This window comes from Schistocerca nitens, chromosome 3, assembly GCF_023898315.1.
Source record: "Schistocerca nitens isolate TAMUIC-IGC-003100 chromosome 3, iqSchNite1.1, whole genome shotgun sequence".
NCBI lineage: Eukaryota > Metazoa > Arthropoda > Insecta > Orthoptera > Acrididae > Schistocerca > Schistocerca nitens.
In genome coordinates, this window is record NC_064616.1 from 61,178,293 (window position 1) to 61,199,121 (window position 20,829).

The 20,829-nt window shown below is 41.2% G+C and overlaps 1 non-coding gene across 1 annotated transcript; it reads right to left on the bottom strand.

Annotated features, from left to right (window-relative positions):
- Positions 1-261: 261 nt before the first annotated feature.
- Positions 262-334, bottom strand: Trnaa-cgc (transfer RNA alanine (anticodon CGC)). Its single transcript has one exon. It is a non-coding gene; the product is annotated as a tRNA-Ala (tRNA).
- Between the last annotated feature and the right edge of the window lie 20,495 nt (positions 335-20,829).

Genomic DNA, 20,829 nt, shown 5'->3' on the forward strand with positions numbered 1-20,829 from the left:
TGTGTGCCAGACTCAGACATGAACTTGTGTCCCTAGCCTCTTGTGTGCAAGTGGAAGAGATGAGGTACTGGTAAAAGTAAAGCTATGAGGAGGAGGAGGAGATTAGTGTTTAACGTCCCGTCGACAACGAGGTCATTAGAGACGGAGCACAAGCTCGGGTGAGGAAAGTATGGGGAAGGAAATCGGCGTGCCCTTTTAAAGGAACCATCCCGGCATTTGCCTGTAGCGATTTAGGGAAATCACGGAAAACCTAAATCAGGATGGCCAGAGACGGGATTGAACCGTCGTCCTCCCGAATGCGAGTCCAGTGTGCTAACCACTGCGCCACCTAGCTCGGTAAAGCTATGAGGATGGGTCATGAGTCGTGCATTGGTAGCAAAGCTGGTAGAGCATTTACCTGTGAAAGGCAAAGGACCTTAGTTGAAATCTCAGTCCAGCACACAGTTTTAATCTAACAGGAAGTTTCACATCAGTGCACACTCTCCTCCAGATTGAAAATTTCATTCTGGAATAGCGTTCTGGGTTTGTTTCGGTTCTGGTTTATGTGGCATGTTGGAAGGGAGTTTTGGGGTATGTTGGTAGAGCTCGACATGGTCAAGTCTAGGTGAAATGGGAGTTTTATGGGTGTAGGTGGGGAGTGGGGGGTGGGGGGGGGGAGGATGTGGTAGGGTAGATATTGTTGATTAGTGACATTCAATGACTGAAGCATGATGACAGTAAACTCAAAAATTGTTTCGAGACATTGTGGTTGAAGTACTGTACCAGTAGTCGTAGGGTAAGAGTTTGAATATTTTGGTGATGAGCTGCAGGCAACTGAAATTTCAAAACAATGTTATCTTTGTACCAAACATTTTTAGTGATCTTATTGCGTCAACCTATGATAAACATTAAAGTTTCCAACAACATCATCTGCTATCATAACAAGGAAAGCAACTGACTGTCACAGACGTGATAGTAATCCACACATGTGAGTACTGTTTTGGCATCACATTACCAGAGACTTCAGCAGTACTGATGGTGATGCATCACAAGCACTGCTGCACTTCTCATAACAAAGTAATGTAGATTACTTTTCTGTTTCAAATACCTTCTACCTACTGCTATGAGCATATTCTATATATCTCTCAAAGTTTTTATATGTATTATAATTTACAAGGTGTCTTTAATGGATCAGTCTTTATAATTTGAAGCATTGCTTTGAGTCTGTCATTGCTTAGAAAAGATACTTCGCTTTTTCTTAAGTGTTGTCACCACTTATTTCTCTGTGCATTTGAGGTCGATGTACTGCTAGTGTCTGGCGAAGCATTGGAAAATGCTTTGAATAGACAGTTCCATGCAACAGTATTTTAATCCCTTATCTGTTTAATATTTATCAATTTTACTGGATTTTCATATGCAAAACAAAAGATGATCCTGCAGTTTTCTGCAACCATTGTGTGACTGATTATGTATTCTATGGTGTTTTCACTTTGTTGAGAGCACTCTTTTCTTAAGTTGCATCACTTTCAGATCTGTCTGAAAACATTCCAACTATTCATACAACCATTACAGCTCACAAAAATGCTCCATCATGCTGTCTCAGCTTTACATACACCACTTTGAAAACTATACCAGTTTCTTCAAAAATCTGATTCATACAAAAAATATGTAAAAATGCACACCAATTTTGTCTTTAATGTTCATGCATTTTATGTCATACCCACTCTGCACACTGCAGAAGACTGTGCATGAGATCTTGTTCAGCTATCAACTGAAAGGTTAAGTCAATTCTATATTTGTAAATTGTAACAGACAATGGCATGTAACTCATTCATGTCTGAAGTTGGTCATATGCAATAACTCTAAAGATGTGGCAACACTTCAAATGAACTTCTACAGTCCACCACAACCCTCCAAATGAGATGTCAATCATACTGCATTGGCATTTCTCATCAAGGTCCTTTTCATATTTATGACTGATCCAGTTCCTTCCAACATGCATCACTGTTACAGGAAAATACCAAAGTTGCAGTTTCATGATATGGCAAATTCACCTTCCAGATACTATAAATGTGTCCTATCTAGATTCTGTAATTTGGGCATATGGATATTTTTGCCATCACAAATGGTCTCTCATATAATTTTACACCTGGAAGTGATTATACACAGTGTTTCATGTCCTTCAGCATACACAACAGTATGTTTCAAATCATTAAAGAGTAAGTTACATGTATGGTAGAAAGCCATAAATAAAAAACATTGAAAGAAAGTTACAAATGCAAAACTTCCTGGCAGATTAAAATTTTGTGCCAGGCTGGGATTCAAACCTTGGACCTTTGCCTTTCTTGGGCAACTGCTCTAATGACTGAGCCATCCAAGCATGACTGATGATCCACTCTCACAGCTTTATTTCCACCAGATCTTCATCTCTTACCTCCCAAACCTCAAAGAAATACTCTGCAACACCACATAGTCTGCTGCAGAGTGAGAATTCATTCTGGAAGCTACTAACGGTTGGAAATGGACATTTAACTTTGTACTGACATGCACAACTTGCACTTTATTTAAACAACTCAAGGTCATAGCAAAGTGGTGACTGTCAGTCTCAGAGCATTAAGGATACACAAAATTTTGCCACTCTCTCCCAGATATTTCTGTTGTCTCTTCTACCACTACCAGTAAGTTCCTCTTCAGTTTCCACTATAGTTTCATACACCAACAACACCACATAATTTCAGCAAGAAAAAAAGTCAATTTGAGTGACATGTGGTGATAATGCTGGCAAGGGCATGATAGTTTGTAAGGGAAGAGGGCTAGATCTGGAGGTATGGAGTAATTCTAATATTTAGGAAAATGAATGGCTGCTTGTAAGTAGCCATAAAAAACTTCCAGCAATGTCACAGTTAAAAACCTACATAACACTGACTTTTAAAACATTTTCTTGAAAGAAAAATACCTGACTACATATATTTTTTTCCTTTTAATAAGAGGTGGGGGGGGGGACAACTGCATTCCCCCTTGATGCTTGGTGTAGGCACCCTTGAGTCCTGGCTGTGGGATGAGATCATCCTTTCAAATACAATGATGAGGGTGTCAGTTCTTCAGATGCTCATAAATACTAACATGAAAGGGGGATAGTTCACTGACCTGTTGAACTGGCATTCTCTTGCAGAAAACAAGAAGTATGGTCTCCAACAACTGTGATGCCCTGAATGATGAGGAAACTGAAAATACATCAAGTTGTATGGGTTCAAGCATACAGTCATCCTTATCCATGACTGAAATGGTGATTGACAGACTGACAGATAGCAATATCACTGTGGGAAGTAGTTCTATGGATACCTCCAGCAAAGCATCAGGAGCAGCTAAGGTATGATAAATATAATGTGTGTCTCATGTGACATCAAAGCAAATGCTAGAAGAAAATCAACCTTGCTAAAGATCATCATATGCTCATGGAATCAATCACATGATGATGATAGACCCCCTGTAAAATATACATCTGCCCAGTACTTGAGTATGGTTGCATAACATGCACCACTCAAATGAGATGGCCAGAAATAAGGTTCTGTTGTTGATCTTACACAATTCCAGTGGACAGGTTGGTAAGAAATCACTGATAGTGATCTGAGACAAGTGTGTCAAATGGCTATTTATCACTCTTACCTGGGAATAAGTTCAACCCTTCAGAACTGCAGTGGAGAATCTATTGATAGAACTGAATTCTGAGTTCAGAATCATTTGGCACCATTATCTGCAAACACTGTTTGTGATAGGGGTATAATTGCTGCTCCATCTGTATGCTACACAATATATTCTTCAAATTATGCATTTACAGGTAAGTTGATAAGTGCTTATTAATGAATTTTCTCCCACAAAATATGACACCATCTTCTCAAACACTACTTGACAATTAATTATTTGTTGAGAATCTTGACCAATTCTAGTGGTTTGACTGACCCAGATTCTCGTAAGTTTCTGTCTACAGCAATCAATACCTTTCAATAAGGAGAATGACTGATGTGAAACTTGTTCTCTGTATTAATTAACAGAGTGAACTGCAGACCTGGCTGTAGCAGGAACTAACTTGTACCCATAACTTGATACAGCCATTTTCCAATTCAAAATAGTGCACATTGTTATCTCTGAGTGCAAGCATAGAAAGGGACAGTGCAAAACTTTTTCAAGGGCAGGTGCCATAGGAAACTGTTAATAACATTAAATTTAATGATAATGATGATGATGATGATGATGATGATGAGAGGGGCAAAGGAGTATGAGTACCAGTGAAGGAGGTGATAGAATGTCAAGCAAAATTATATACAATGAGTAGTCTATGGTATGCAAATTACAAGATGAGGTGACACAAAACTGTGTTGAGTGGAATTCAAGTACCTATCCCAAAGAAGAAGAATCAAAGGGCAGGCAACTGATATTTCATTGATGATATGGATAAATGAGATATTAAATGGCAATTTCTGCAATATTTTGAACAATACAAGGAAATGCCAGCTTTGTGCAAACTTAAAATATTTTGACTCATATGACTGGACTTTACAGCTAACACGGAAACTCTGAGAAAACAGTTCTGTCCATAGGATTTGGCTTTAAACAGTAACAGAACAAACAAGTTTTTATGTCTGAATGCAAGGACATAGTTGCAAGATGGGTATACTAAATTAGATTTTTACAAATAGAATGAACAGGATGAAGTACCAGAGTTAAAGTGGCCAGTTTATTTATTTATTTTACATGCTCCAGACTTACACGCGCAAAATTTAAAATGCAACATGATAAATAAAAGTACAGTACAGTAATACAAGATACTGAAAGTAATAACATAATACAGCAAGACATGTATGGTTTTCTATTAAATGGAATGCAATTTCCGGAATTCTGTGGTTTTGTTGGCCTTATCACTTTCTGTATAAAGATCTTCTGTGGTGCAAGGATCGGGCAGGTTTCTGCAGACCAGGAGATGTTTTGTGTCCTGTAGGTTGTCACACTTACATAATTCATCCTCAGTGGTGTAGCCCCACTTCCCAAGGTTCGTCTTGCATCTTGACACTCTTGTCCTCCGTTAGTTTAGAGTCTTTCATGTCACATGCAGATGAAAGCCCATGGCAGGTTCCTCTTTGATGTTTTCCTTATCCCTTTCACTTAATGTATCTTGCCATAGCTCTGCTTGATGAGTTCCAGGTGCTGACAGAATTGCCAATGTTGTGAGAATGAAGCTCCTTGAACTCAGCCTAGGTCTTTGTGCTTCAGGTCTGAACAAGGGATGCCTGGGATCAGTTTCCTGCTACTTTTTCTCAATTTCTGTGGCTGTTCTTCTGTGGATGTCAAGTGACGCTATACCCATAATTTTATGGGCTTTGGTGACAGGAATTGATCATAGGGAGCCAGTCATGGTACATCCAGTCTCATTCAATGCTGTATCTACCCGTTTAGCTTGTGAGGAGTTGCACCAGACTGGTGCTGTATATACTGCTCCAGAGAAGCATACAATAGTGCCAGGGCAGATGCATGGAACATTTTAGGCTGTGATCCCCAGGTGGTGCCACTGAGTTTTTTATACAAAACACAGGTTCATGCAGATTACTCTGTGAATACATATTAGTAAAATGATAGTGTGTGACAAGTATTTTCACACAGAATTGCCAATGTTGTGAGAATGAAGCTCCTTGAACTCAGCCTAGGTCTTTGTGCTTCAGGTCTGAACAAGGGATGCCTGGGATCAGTTTCCTGCTACTTTTTCTCAATTTCTGTGGCTGTTCTTCTGTGGATGTCAAGTGACGCTATACCCATAATATTATGGGCTTTGGTGACAGGAATTGATCATAGGGAGCCAGTCATGGTACATCCAGTCTCATTCAATGCTGTATCTACCCGTTTAGCTTGTGAGGAGTTGCACCAGACTGGTGCTGTATATACTGCTCCAGAGAAGCATACAATAGTGCCAGGGCAGATGCATGGAACATTTTAGGCTGTGATCCCCAGGTGGTGCCACTGAGTTTTTTATACAAAACACAGGTTCATGCAGATTACTCTGTGAATACATATTAGTAAAATGATAGTGTGTGACAAGTATTTTCACACATAACTGGCCATCAATGTTTTAGTGTTGTGCAGGTGATGACAAAGGTTACATTCTGGGTTCACTTCTCATATTCACCATCCACCCCAAAAGTTTCCAGGCTGGTGTTATTCCTGCTGTGTAAGCAACATCAGTGCAGTAACTATGGTGCCAGCTTGAACTAACAACCATAAGCAACAGATGTGCATTCGATCAGTAAGTTGTGAGCAGGCATTGTTAAAGTAGCAGACATGTGGTCATAGTGTGTCTACATCAGACCATCCCACTTCAAGTTCATCTGACAGAAACACTGAGAAAATTCATAATCTCTTGATAATCAGCCATACAGAGCTATTGCTGAAGAACTGAACACCTCTAAATAAAGTGTTCAAGACAGTCTCCAGGATGTTTTGAAGAAGAGAAAAGTGTGTGCAAAGATTATCCTTCATACCTCAACTCCCAAACAAAATCAACATCTTATGGATGTTTGTACTGTTCTCGGGTCTCCAGCCAGGTGCAGTCATTTTCAAATCACGATATTTCGGCAGCATTCCTTGCTTTCATCTTCCGGTGATACCTGCAGACTGAGCGTCTCCGCTGAATCTCCTCCCCTTTATACTCTGATCGCTCCCCACCCCTTCCCCCGCGTTATATGCCGCACGCGGTGCTGCGTGGAGTGGTGATGGGGAGGGGCGGGTTGTTGGCTGTGAACTGTGGACCATCAGATGTCCTGTGGCCTCTGTCAGGTGTGGAAATCGCTTTTGGCCGGTGCTGTGCTTTTAGTTGGCTGAGTGCTGGGTCCCAGGTTTTGCTGAGGTTGAACTCGGCATCTCTGTTGAATAGCCCATCAGCTACACGTATTTCAATCGCCTCCTTCAGAACACAGTCCAAAACAGATCAGGCCTGCCGTAAAACTTCCGTTTTCGCATACTCCATAGTATCTTCACTATCCATGTAATGTTCCACAACCGCAGATTTTGTAGGCTGCTTCAGTTCAGTGTGCCTTCTGTGTTCCTGGCATCTTTCTTCGATTGTCCGTACAGTTTGCCTGATGTATGCCTTACCGCATTTACACGGAATATGGTAAACACCCGGTTTGTGGAGCCCCAGATAATGGTGACCTGGTGAACTGAAGAAGCCCCGGGTAAGTCTTTCCGCTCCCGGGATTGGAATGACTTCTTACCCTCTCCCTTAAAACCCACACCCTTTCGTCTTTCCCTCTTTCCTGATGAAGCAACCGTGGGTTGCAAAAGCTTGAATTTTGTGTGTGTGTTTGTGTTTGTTAGTGTACCTATCAACATACCAACGCTTTTGTTTGGTAAGTTACATCATCTTTGTTTTTAGATATATTTTTCCCACTTGAAATGTTTCCCTCTATTATATTCATCTCTTATTATTAGTATAAATACTTGAGACCATAGGATGAGCGTAGTTGAGAAAATGATTGCAGATTATAACCATTTACTTATGACTCCAGATACAAAAACATCAGTCCATTACGAAGGTGGCTACCCAAACTTGGAAAAAAGAACAAGAAAATCTTTGCGAATTCCTGGTATGGGGAGCAAGATGGCATAAGAAGTTCCTCATAATTAAAAATGAGAGGGAGGGGAAGGGGAGTATCTCACAATATTGACTTGTCTCTTTCCTATTGTCTGGAAACATTGCAGTTTTTAAACACTGATAATTTATTTGGAATGATATTCATGTAATTAACTTACTTTGAAATATTAAGTATTTTAAAATTTGTGATTTATAAAACTCAATAAATTCAAATTCCAATGCTAGGTTAAAAACACAGAACTTCCTTATATTTTATGAAATGCCCTATGATTTCCCTGATTTTTCCAGGTAAAATGTAATTCCCTGAGACTTCCAGGTTTTCAAGAAGAGTCACCACCCTGCACCCAAAGTGATGCATTCAAATATTTATTTCATGTCCTTAAGAGACATCTCATGGGCAAATCATAGGATAGACAAAAACTAATCAAACAACAAGGGTGGTGCACATCTGAACTAGAAACTAAAGTGTGCATGAAACTGAATTTCATGGCAGACCTTAGAGTAGAAATGTCATGTCGGTATATCTAGTGACACACAAAATTCCACTGGACTGCTAAAGAGCTATGCAGATGACCTAGTAGTAAAATTGGTGATTTCTTTAAAAAATATGGAAAAAATATTCACAGTGCAAGCACACAATATAAGAGAACAAAATTGTTTTAGTTGATGATTACTCCTTCAAACACACTAAAGATTAGGAACAGTTAAATGATATTATCTGCAGCTATAACTTGTCAGACAGAATTAATGGGCTATTTGTACTAACTAAAAGACTCTTCTAGCTGTATAGATCACTCTCACCTCTCTTGATACCTTTTGTCAAGCAAATGAAATACTAAGTATGAAAGACAAACAAAGTCTGCATGAGCTGAGGGAGGTTAGACATGTAAGTGAAAAATCTCTAGGGAAAGTGAAGTCCTTACTGCAGTTTGAGAATGGAACGCTGAGTGTGGTACAGAAAATGGCATTACTTATAATCACTTTTTTGTACATACTTTGACAGAAACTGTCCAACTACCTCCTAAGGTAAAAAAAGTGATCAAACATCTACATCTACACCTACATCTATACTCTGCAAAAAACTGTGAAGTGCATGACAAAGGGTATGGTCCACTGCACTAGTTTTTAAGATTTCTTCCTGTTCCATCCACATATGAAGTGCAGGAAGAATGATTGTTTAAATGCTCTGTGCGTACTGTATTAACCTAATCTTGTCCCCATGATCCCTATGTGAGCGAGAACAGAGGTTTGTTGTATAGTCCTAGAATCTAAATAAAGCTTATTCTTGAAACTTTGTAAGCAGGCTCTTTCTGGATACTCTATCTTCAAGAGTCTGCCAGTTCAGTTTTTTCAGCATCTCTGTGACACTCTCCCATGGGTAAAACAAACCTGTGACCATTTGTGTTGCCCTTCTCTATATACATTCAATATCCCCCGTTACTCCTGTTTAGTGAGGGGTCAAACATACTTGAGTGATATTCTAGAATGGGTCACATGAGTGCTTTGTAAGCAGTCTCCGTTGTAGACTGATTGCATTTCCCCAGAGTTCTACCAATAACCCAAAGTCTACCACCTGTCTGACCCATGGCTGAGCCTATGTGATCATTTCACTTCACATCCCTATGAAATGTTACATCCAGCTATTTGTATAAGTCGGCCAACTCCAACTGCAACTCACTGATATTACAGTCATAGAACGCTATGTGTCTTTTCATTTTGTGAAGCACATAATTTTACATTTCTGAACATTTAAAGCAAGTTACCAATCTTTGCACCATTTTGAATTCTTATCAAGATATGACTAATTATCTATGCACCTTGCATAGTACTTCATTATAGATAACTACATCATCTGCAAAAAGCCTGAGGTATCTATTAACATTGTCTGCAAGGTCATTAATGTACAACATGAGCAGCACGGGTTCCAACACATTTCCCTGGGGCACACTTGAAGCTACTTCTATACGACTGTGATTGTCCATTCTAGATAACCTATTGTGTCCTCCCTACTATAAAATCCTCAATCCAGTCACAAATTTCACTTGATACACCTTATGATTATACTTTCGACACTTGTAGACATGATACTGAGTCAAATGCTCTTTGGAAATAAAGAAATGCTGCATCTACCTGATTGACTGGATCCAAAGCTTTCATTATGTCATGTGAGAAAAATGTGAGTTGGGTTTCACGTGATCGATGCTTTTGGAATCCATGCTGGATGGCATGGAGGAGGTCATTATGTCTGAGATAACTCATTACGTTTGAGCTCAGAATTCTAAGATTCTACAACAAACTGATGTCAAGCTGCTTTGATGCGGAATTGGAGTCAGTTATGAGTATGTTATGTGTATTCACAATATCAAGGAAATCTTTTCAAAGCACTGGATTGTCTTCCTAGCTATACCACATTAGCAGAATTGTTGGCCATCAATTACCTTCAGGAGAAATTGGATGACAAACTCCACCTTATGCAAGTCACCCTTGAAGTTTTGTTTTACCCAGACATGTTTCAGCACTTTTTGTGTATCTTCAGTGGATTACTCTGGTCCCTTTCTGAAAAACTGTTATTACATATTAATGTTTAGAGAACATTTGGTGCAAAATATTTGTATTTGTGAATGAAGTGATTGTTGTCAAGTATTATACATGGCTAGTTTACAGTTCACAGTCGAGATATGTATTACTGGACTAATACATTGTATGTTGTTTATTACAATATGTCTAAAGTTCTGGTTTTATAATGTATTTGGAAAAAGGGAGGATGTATGCATTAGTTTATATACCTTACATGAAGCTGTTCAATGTTTATGTTGGTACCTGTAAGTCTGCTACACAATCTATGACTTGTGAATTGCAAACAGCAAAACGTAATTTTTATTTTTGTTCATTATGCATTTCCAAATGAAAATGAGTATGTATCACGTTGTTTTGCAAGTTACTTATGGCTTTGATTTTGTGCTGTTTGTCTCCTTAGTTTGTGGTGTGGTAACACACTGATTTCTACCACTTTTGTTGTTTAACAGGCATTTCTGAGATTTTTTGAACTTTCACAGTGTTTTCACCACCATTACATTTTATTGTGGCTGTGTAGTATTCATTTGTTTCATGGCATGATTGTCTGGGTGAGGTGTGCAGATCTGAAGTGTTGTTGGCATAGAGAGTGAGTGAGTGAGTGTGTGTGCGTGTGCGTGTGTGTGTGTGTGTGTGTGTGTGTGTGTGTGTGTGTGTGTTTTTCAGGGCTAGGAGGGGGGGGGGAGAGGGGGGGGAGAGGGGGGGGAGAGAGGGGGGGGGGAGAGAGAGAGAGAGAGAGAGAGAGAGAGGGGGGGGGGGGTGGAAAGGCACCCAGAGTGAGTATTGTGCGGTATGGGGGAGAGAGAGATTTAGTTCTGGGGGATGATTGCATGAAGTTTTGAAGTGGGTGTTATTTGCATAGTTCTTCAATTGCGGCAAAGAGGGATTTATTAAACACAGTGATGAATACTCATTTACTACTTTCTATCCATGAGATATTAATTTTTGGATGTGATAGTTTACTTCTATTGTTACTTTTTGATATGGGTTGTTACTAATTTTAGAATCTTTAGGTCAGTTTCAGAGTTTGTTGGGTGGTGATTCTGTGCTACCAGGTGATCTGTGAATGCTGAGTGTGAGCTATTGCTTTTCATTGCTTTGAGATGTTCTGTGTACTTGGTTCTGAAATCCCTGGATGTTTGACCCATATATACAGACTGACAGCAGTTGCAAGTTAGTTGGTACAGATCAGACTGGCTTTATTCGTCAGTGTTGGTAGTATTTCTTCCAATCTGTTTTGTATATATCATTTCAGAACCAGCTACACAGAAGATCTCAGAGAACTGAAAAACAATAGCTTACATTCAACACTTGCAGATCACCTCATAGCACAGAACCACCACCCAACAAACATTGAAACTGACTTAAAGATACTTAAAACCAGTAACAGCCTATACCACATCCAAAAATCAAAATCCCAAGGAAAGAAAGTACTAAATGAAAATGCATCACTGTGCAATGAAACCCTCTTTGCCACAATGGAAGAACTATATAAATATAAATAACAATCACACCAAAGTCTCAAATAATCAGCCCCGAGCTAAATTTACCTCTCCGCACACTTCACAACACTCACAAACAAATGAATACTACACAGCCACAACAATACGCAATGGCAGCAAAAACAATGCAAGTTCAAAAAATTGCAGAAAATGACTGTAAAACGACAACAGTGGTAGAAATCAATGTGTTACCTCACCACAGACAAACAAGACAAACACCACGACATCATAGCCATAAGTAACACACAAAATAATGTGATACATATGCATTTTCATTCACAAGTGCATAATGAACAAAAACAAAAATTATGTTTTGCTGTTTGCAGATGACAAGTTGTAGATTGTGTAGCAGACTAACAGCTACCAACATAAACATTCAACAGCTTTATCTACAGTATGTAAACTATTGCACATGTGGGGATCGAGATGTTACGTACAGTAATATCGAACCCAACATTAAGTATTCGCTCGTTTATACTGAATTAACTTTATTTTGATCATGTCTGTATAAACACAACCGCTCTAACACAGAGTTCAGAACACACTGAGATCAACAGTTTTGAAAGAAGTTCATTCTCAAAGATGAGGCAGTCGACTCTTGCAGTCAATAACCGCCACAGAGCCGCCGCAGGTAGTGCAGAGCACAGGTGCGACCAGCGGAGGGAAGGAGGCGCGGAAGGCGTCCACAGGTTGACCGTGCCATGCTGCTGATGGCACGGTGGAAGCAGAAGGTGGCAGCGTGTAGATGGCGAGAACATCGTCGTGCCGAGGCCGTGTGTTGCAGCAGGGTTTTGATCCGATCAAAGGCGCGGAGTGTGTCGAAGATGCGATGCGATGTATTGCCAAAGTATTTGCTGGCGAGCGCCACAGCAAGTGCAATGTGTCCTGTAACAGTTTGTTACTGGCCGTATGAGATGCCGGATGAGCAACACTCGCAGTAATGATGGAGTTATAGAGGTGCTTGATGTCGAAGCATGGGAGAAAACAGCAAGCTGCACACGACTGACCTTCTCGGCGGATGATTTCGGTGTAGATGGAAGTGTCACATCAGAGTCTGTGGACGGTGAGTGTGTTACAGCGGTAGATGGCAGGATGTTCCGAGCGGAGTTGACAGTGTCGGTGTTTTGATGTGCAAAACAGCCGTGATCAAAGGTTGGGGGGGGGGGGGGGGGGTGGCCGTGAGTCCTGTGCATGAGGCATGGTGGCGGCGAGAGGTGGTGAAAGGCGGACGTGGTCGGCGAAACCATGGTCGGAGCAGGAAGGCGATGAGACGTAATGTGAACGTGAAGAAGTCGAATCGGCGGATGAACTACTGGTCCGTGGCGGAGAGGCGACACAGTTCAAAGGAACTGGAGCTGCGTGTGTGCTGTCGCTGTTTGCGCTGCGGTCGAGTTGTAAGGCTGCAAGCTGCTCGCGCGAAACTGCTGCACAGTCGTGTGTCAGAGCGGAAAGATGCTCACTCGTCGAAGCAGAAATAGCAGATGTGTTGGTCGTACATTGCGGAGGTAGTGAAGAGGGCAGCAAAGCAAGCTGCACTGGAATGCGGCTGGTTATGCCATGGTACAGAAACGAAGTGTCTTTAACTACCAAGGAAAGGTGGAAGCGGCGTAAATAAGTTGCTTGTATCACATCAGTAATGTAGAATTTCCTCTTGACGCGGCGTGATGATGACAGTTGTGACATCTGGGACACAGATCCATGTAGCGTGATCGTCAGGGTATTAGTTGTAGCCGGTAGTAGCAGCAAAGGATCGTCAGCAGTCGGAGGCGGAACACTGACAGGAGCATCTCGTTGCATGTCATGCTCGGTCGGTGTCGGCTGCAGCGTATGTAACTGATCTTGAACCAACAAGTTGTATGTCGCAATTTGCTCACATAGCTGTAGCAGTTGTTCAGGCGAAAATGTACATCGTGAAGCAGTCTGCTGTGTATCACTGAGTAAGATGGGGTCGAAATCAGAATCTGTTTCTATCAAAGGGTAACCTGGCATACAAGACAAGGTCGGCTGCACAATATTGACGTAACAGTTTGAGTAGAAGAGATCGTGTGTGCGATCGCGAATGTAAAACTCAGTACTCGGTGGAGGCGGAGTGAGAACACATTCACTGCTGCATGAAGCATTGATACGGCTGAAATCGTCTTCTGGGGTGGGTGAACAAGTTGCGGGCACGATCCAGTAGTGAACGGCCGGGCAGTAAGCATGCATAGTGTCAGTGAGTTGTTGACAAGATGCGGGTGCGGTAGCCGTGGCGGGATCATATGTTGCGCAGCTGTTTGTTTTGACTGGGTCGAGGTCAGTGAGCCAGCAGGCGGCGGCCGTGACGTTGCTGTCGGTAGCAGTCGAGCAGAGTCGGTGCGGCTCAGGTGCTGTGTAGAGGGAGGTGTGGCACGTCCAGTGTTGCACTGAGAAACAGCCAGCATTGTCGTCGGTGTAATTGGTGCATTGTCGTTGATCAATAGCATGTCCTTGATGAAACTGTTCCTGTGAATTCGACCAGGCATGCGATTTAGCCATAGTTCGGAGTTCATGCGAACTGGGATTTGCAACATAGTCCCCGTTTGTTGCAGTCCATTGTTTGGCACGATTGTCCGATACTGAAGCATTGCACAAAGTTAATTCATTACACAAAAGCAAGTCAAAGTAGTCCAATTAATCGGGGAAGGAGCACTGCACTGTCCAGAAGTCAAATTACCAACGCGTTGAGCGGGTTTCGACAGACGACATGTGCGCCTCGGTCGCATTGTCAATGTGTGAGGTGGTGACAAAAGTTCCCAAACAGCACAATTCACAAAAAGAGTTGGGAATTTACACACTAATTACACTATCACTAATTACACTTCCTGTACACTGCATCCAGATGCAGCGCAATGTAAAGTTGATGGACATAGAAATCCGACAAAGGGTTGCTGCATTGTTTGTCCATGGCGATCTTCCAGTACACATTTCTGGCGTCGTAAGCAGTGTTCGTGAGCGTCGTGATCACCAGTGTGGGGATTGAGATGTTACGTACGGTAATATCGAACTCAACATTAAGTATTTTCTCGTTTGTACTGAATTAACTTTATTTTGATCATGTCGGTACAAACACATCTGCTCGAATACAGAGTTCGGAACACACTGAGATCGACAGTTTTCAAAGACATTCATTCTATGAGGCGGTCGACTCTTGCAGTCGATAACCGCCACACATACATCAACTCTTTTTTCCAAATAAGCTATAAAACAAGAAGTTCAGACATACTGTAATAAAAAACATACAATACATCAGTCCAGTAACACATATCTCAACTGCAAACTGTAAAAAAACCACGTATAATACTTGACAACAATCACTTCATTCACAAATGTAAATATTTTGTACCAAATGTTCTCTAAATGTTAATATGTAATGACAATTTTACAGAAAGGGAATAAAGTAACCCACTGAAGATAGCACAAAATATGCTGAAACATGTCTGGCTAAAACAGAACTCCAAAGGGTCTTGCATAAGGCAGAATTCCTCATCCAATTTTCTTAGCAAGCACAGAAATAAGAAGAACTGCAACATCACAAGATGATTATTCAGGAGGAATGTCAGTTCTCCAGATAGGCATATATAAAATAAATATACTATCTTAGCTTTTAGAAGTAACAGTTTGTACTTCATGATGAGATGGAAGCACCTCCTCCAGCTCCACTAATTCATGATTGGAGTGACTTGCCCTTCCTTTGTAAACTTCACCAATTTATCCCTCTGTCCTTCCCAAGGAAGGAACCATTAGTTCCAAAAGCTAGGATAGTGCATGTACTTTATTACAAGTATCAACATTTCTTTTGATGACCGACCAAGGTGGCGCAGTGGTTAGCACACTGGACTTGCATTCGGGAGGACGACGGTTCAATCCCGCAGCCGGCCATCCTGATTTAGGTTTTCTGTGATTTCCCTAAATCACTCCAGGCAAATGCCGGGATGGTTCTTTGAAAGGGCATGGCTGACATCCTTCACCATCCTTACCTAATCCGATGAGACCATTGACCTCGCAGTTTGGTCTCTTCCCCGAAACAACCCAACCTATTTCTTTTCAATGTAAGTACTAGACAACAATTCTGTCTCATAATTTTATAGTGTTCTTGAGATAATGGAAGAGGTTGGAAGAAGAAAGTGCTAACCCTCAATTTAGTAAGGATAAGACTGCTCGAGTTGCCTCTTGTGTTTTTCAACACAACACATGCTGATAACAAGTAATTCCATACACTGATAAGCCAAAACACTATGATTACTGACCGCCATGATGTTGGATGCTGACTGGTAGTGTTGCAAGCATGTGATGCAGTAACAAAAGTATGTAAGTGGAACAGACACGGGTGGGGGATCAGCCCAGCAAAGATATGGGCTGCAAATGGGGAAATCCATTGAGATAAGCGACTTTGACAGAGGACAGATGATTATTATGCAGAGCCTGTGAATAAGTATTTTGAAAATGGCAAAGCTGGTTGAAAGAGGTAAAAGGACAGAAACTACCACTAGGCGCTAAGTGGTTGGAAGTGCACAACTGTCCACAGAATGTGGGGTACGGAGGCTCTTCTACTCTCTAAAGTAGGACAGATGGTGATCTGTGGCATCTCTGCCAAAAGAACACAATGCTGGTACACACACAAGTGTTTCAGAGCACATTGTTCATTTTACATTATTGAACATGGAGCTCCACAGCAGACCACCCCAATATGTTCACATGTTAACCCAATGACATTTTCAATTATGACTACAGTGGGCACGGAACCATTGGGATTTGACCATTGATCAATGCAAACTTGCTGGTTTTTCTGGTGAATTAAATTTTTGCTACACTAGGTTGATGGTTGTCTCCACAAATGCAGTCATCTAGGTAAATGGTGGCTCGAGACATGCAGCATGCCATGGAAACAGGCTGGTGAGATTAGTATTATGCTATGGGAAGCATTCTCCTGTGCATGTATGGAACCTGTGGTAGTAATTGAAGACATGCTGACTGCTGTGAACCACCTGCATCCCTTCATGCTTGATGTTCTCCCCAACAGCAATGTCATCTTTCAGCAGTATAATTGTCCATGTCTCAGAGCCAGAACCATGCTACAGTGGTTTGAGGAGCTTTATAGTGAACTCACATTGATTAACTTCACCTGAAGTAAATTATATGGAACCCATCTGGGTCACTATCAGGCGCCATCACCGCATATACAAATCAGCGGCCCATTATTTATGTGAATTACATGACCTGTGCCTTGACATCTACTACGATATACCTCCACAAATCTTCCAACAAATTTTTAGATCCCTGATACACAGAATCAGTGATATATTTCATTCCAAAGATGGATAAACAAGCTATTAAGCAGGTGGCTATCAGCCTATATACTGTTAGAAAAGCTATCTACTACATAAACTGCTTTGTCTTATTGTATTTATCTTCTTGTCTTTGCATTTAACCAAACATACAACCCGCAATAACTCAAAATTTGCTCCTCAGTGTTAGTACTTCCTTCTGCTGCCCCCTTCAAATTTCCTTTGATATACTTATACTGTATTAGTTATTACATAAATTGCACTACCTACATCTACAGCTACACACTGCAAACCACCATAAAGTGTGTGGCAGAGGACATTCCCCACTGCATGATTTACTGGGCCTTTTTTCCCCATTCCATTCATATATGGAGTGTGGGAAGAACAACTGCTTAAATGCCTCTATACATGCTGTAACTAGTCTACTCTTATCTTTGCAATCCCTATGGGAGTGATATGTAGTGGGTTGTAATACACTCTAAGACCTTTAAAAAACATCAAACAAAAGACCATGAAGGAATTATTCAAAGGGCATGGAAGTCAGTAGATGTGAAGTACATACACAAACAAACAAATCATAACAATTCCTGAAAAAATTGGATAATTTATTCAAGAGAAAGATCTTCACAAACAGAGCAATTCAATAATGCATTGGTCCACCTCTGGCCCTTATGCAAGCAGTTATTCAGCTTGGCACTGATTGAGAGAGTTGTTGGATGTCCTCCTGAGGGATACCGTGCCAGATTTTGCCCAAATGGTGCTTTACATCATGAAAATCCTGAGCTGGTTGGAGGGCCCTGCCCATAATGCTCCAAATGTTCTGAACTGGAGAAAGACCTGGAGACCTTACTGGTCAAGGCAGGGTTTGGCAAACATGAAGATAAGCAGTAGAAACTCTCACCATGTGCAGGTGGGCATTACCTCCCTGAAATTTAACCCTAGAATGGCTTGCCACAAAGGGCAGCAAAACGGGGCATAGACTATCATTGACGTACCACTCTGCTGTAAGGGTGCCATGGATGGCAACTGAAGGGGTCCTTCTATTAAAAGAAATGGCACCCCAGATCATCACTCCCAGTTAATGAGCCATGTGGTGCGCAACAGTTAGGTTGGTATCCAACCACTGTCTGGGGCATGTCCACACGTCTTTGGCCTGGAATCTCATTGACTGTGATTGTTTGATAGAATTGTCTTCAGTGATGAGTTCTGCTTCAGGCTAAAACCCAATGACCAGCAAAGACGTGTCTGGAGACATCCAGGACAGAGGTTGGAAACCAACCTGATTGGTGCCCACAATATGGCCTGATAACCAGGAGTAACAGTCTGGGATGCCATTTCTTTTCATAGCAGAACCCCTTTGGTTGTCAACCATGGCACCCTTACAGCACAGCAGTATGTTGTTGATATTCTATGCCCCATTTTGTTGTTCTTTCAGACAGTATTTCATTATAATTAAATGTATCATCTGTGAAAAGTCTCCGGTTACCATTAATAGAGTCCACGAAGTCATTAATATACACTCATGTTCAGAAAAAAAACAGAAAACCTTGAACTAGAGACAGGGCATTCATTTTCACAGGACATGTACATTAGTATGTTCTTCAGAAATGATTAGCATTTCAGTTACCTCGATTTAACATGTGTCCTGTTGCCTAATATGCACAGGGTCCACCATGGATAACTTTTTTCATTTGTGATAGAATCAACACATATAAGGCGTGAATGGTGTCCTGTGATACAGCCATCCATGCTGCATTCACCTGGTTCCAAAGTTCATCTGTGGTGGCTGGCATTGCATCACAGCACTGTACCCATCATTTCACCACATCCTACCCATTTTTGATTGGCGACGAGTCAGGTGATACGGCAGGTCAGGGTAAAAGAGTGACACCCTGTGACACCAAGAAGGCATATGTTCATAAATTGTCTTGCTGAAAAATGGCATGTGGGGTGTTGTACAGAAATGGTACGGCTACGGGTCACAGGATGTCATTCACGTACACCACACAGGTCTTAGTGCACTGGACATGCACCAACTATGGTTTGTGGTTGTACCCAATAGCACCCCATACCATAAGGCCTTGAGTTGGTGCTGCACGTCTTCTGCGAATGCGTGTGAGACAGTTATAAATCCTGCATCGACAGTACAAACAGAGCTACTGTATAATATTAATATCTTGCTGTTCCACATATATGTATCCTAGAAATGATAGTTTTGCAAACAGGAAGTATGACTCATTGGCAAAAAATACAGAAGTAAATCAGTACGATAGAGGAATCACAAATGACATTCACATAATAGACCAATGTCTACATAAAGAACACCCCATCATTAGGGATAGAAGAGGACTTGTGTAAAAACTGCTCAATAATCTTGAAGACTCAAGCTATTTCAATACAAAGGACAACAATGTTGCAGCTGACACACTGCTTCTATTCATAATCACTTGGCTTCACAGAGAGTCACTCTGTTTAAATGAGGGGAGGGGAGAGGAGTGTGTCCATGTTGTGCCTTGTCCATGGGAAATTAATTGCAATTTCTGATCTCGATCTTGACCTTGTCAGGCAATCAAATTTGTCCCTACTTGCACGGGGTTTGAATCTGATTAACAAACTGAGGAAGTGGACAGGGGTTACAACACACATTGCAAAACGTTATCATCACGATATTCATCTATTGAAATCAAGAACTTCCATATTTTCAAGAAAAGCCCTCACAAGAGTAAGATTGCAGCCAAGGATTCACTGTAGACAGACACAAGCAAAAACCTGAACATTTAGAGTAAAACAGGCATTGTTGATAAATTACTAAACAAGTATTGGTTACAGAGTGGCAGACAATGTGATGTTACTCTAGCAGCTAAATTTAACCTCTGCAAAACAGATACTGTAGGAGAAAAACTTTTCAAGTAAAGCATGAAGATTGTTGCCTCATTACTCGGGTGACTTCGGACACAGCAATAATCAGAGGGGGTTGGGTGGTGTGGATAACTTTCAACATCTTCTTACCACATGGTGATGTAGAAAGTGGTATGCAGCATCCAGCAACCTGCTGCAATGCTCCTGTTCATAATAGGTCCTACTGTCATTTTAAAATGGTGACACTTAGTCATAGGCTTCACTATGCCCATATGTAAAACTGTAACGAGACTAGAGGTGGCCCTCGAGCTGGATACAATAACCACTGATGTCTTCCAAACATGTAACCACTATTGTCCAAATAAGGAGAATAGAGTTGAGATGGCTGCATCCTGGAGTTTTACAGCCTGAGGGAATGATACTCTGACTTCAAAAAAATAGGTCTCCTACCAACTGCTGAAAAAGGAAGTGGTCAAGTTCTTACATGCTGTTCTTTAAAGGTTTCTCATCCTGCTTAGGTGCAAACCAGTGCAAAGGAGGGCTTTTCTGTATGAAGGTGCATCTTGTACACAGAAGCAGCAGTTCAAATTTTCAGTAGATTTTAACAGTTGTTGCCATTTTGGAGCAATTACTCAAGTTCTTTTATGATGATCACATTGTAGATCATATCACTATGTAGAATGCAGTATGGTGCATTACTTTGTATTTCTTGATTGAGCTGACACTGGTGTACAGGAAATCAGGCATAATATCCTGACCAATGTGTGTGTGTGTGTGTGTGTGTGTGTGTGTGTGGGTTTTTTTTTTTTTTTCCTCTCCTACTGGAATCACCAATTTAGTATTAGAGGGCAGCGTGGAGGGTAAAAATCGTAGAGGGAGACCAAGAGATGAATACACTAAGCAGATTCAGAAGGATGTAGGTTGCAGTAGGTACTGGGAGATGAAGAAGCTTACACAGGATAGAGTAGCATGG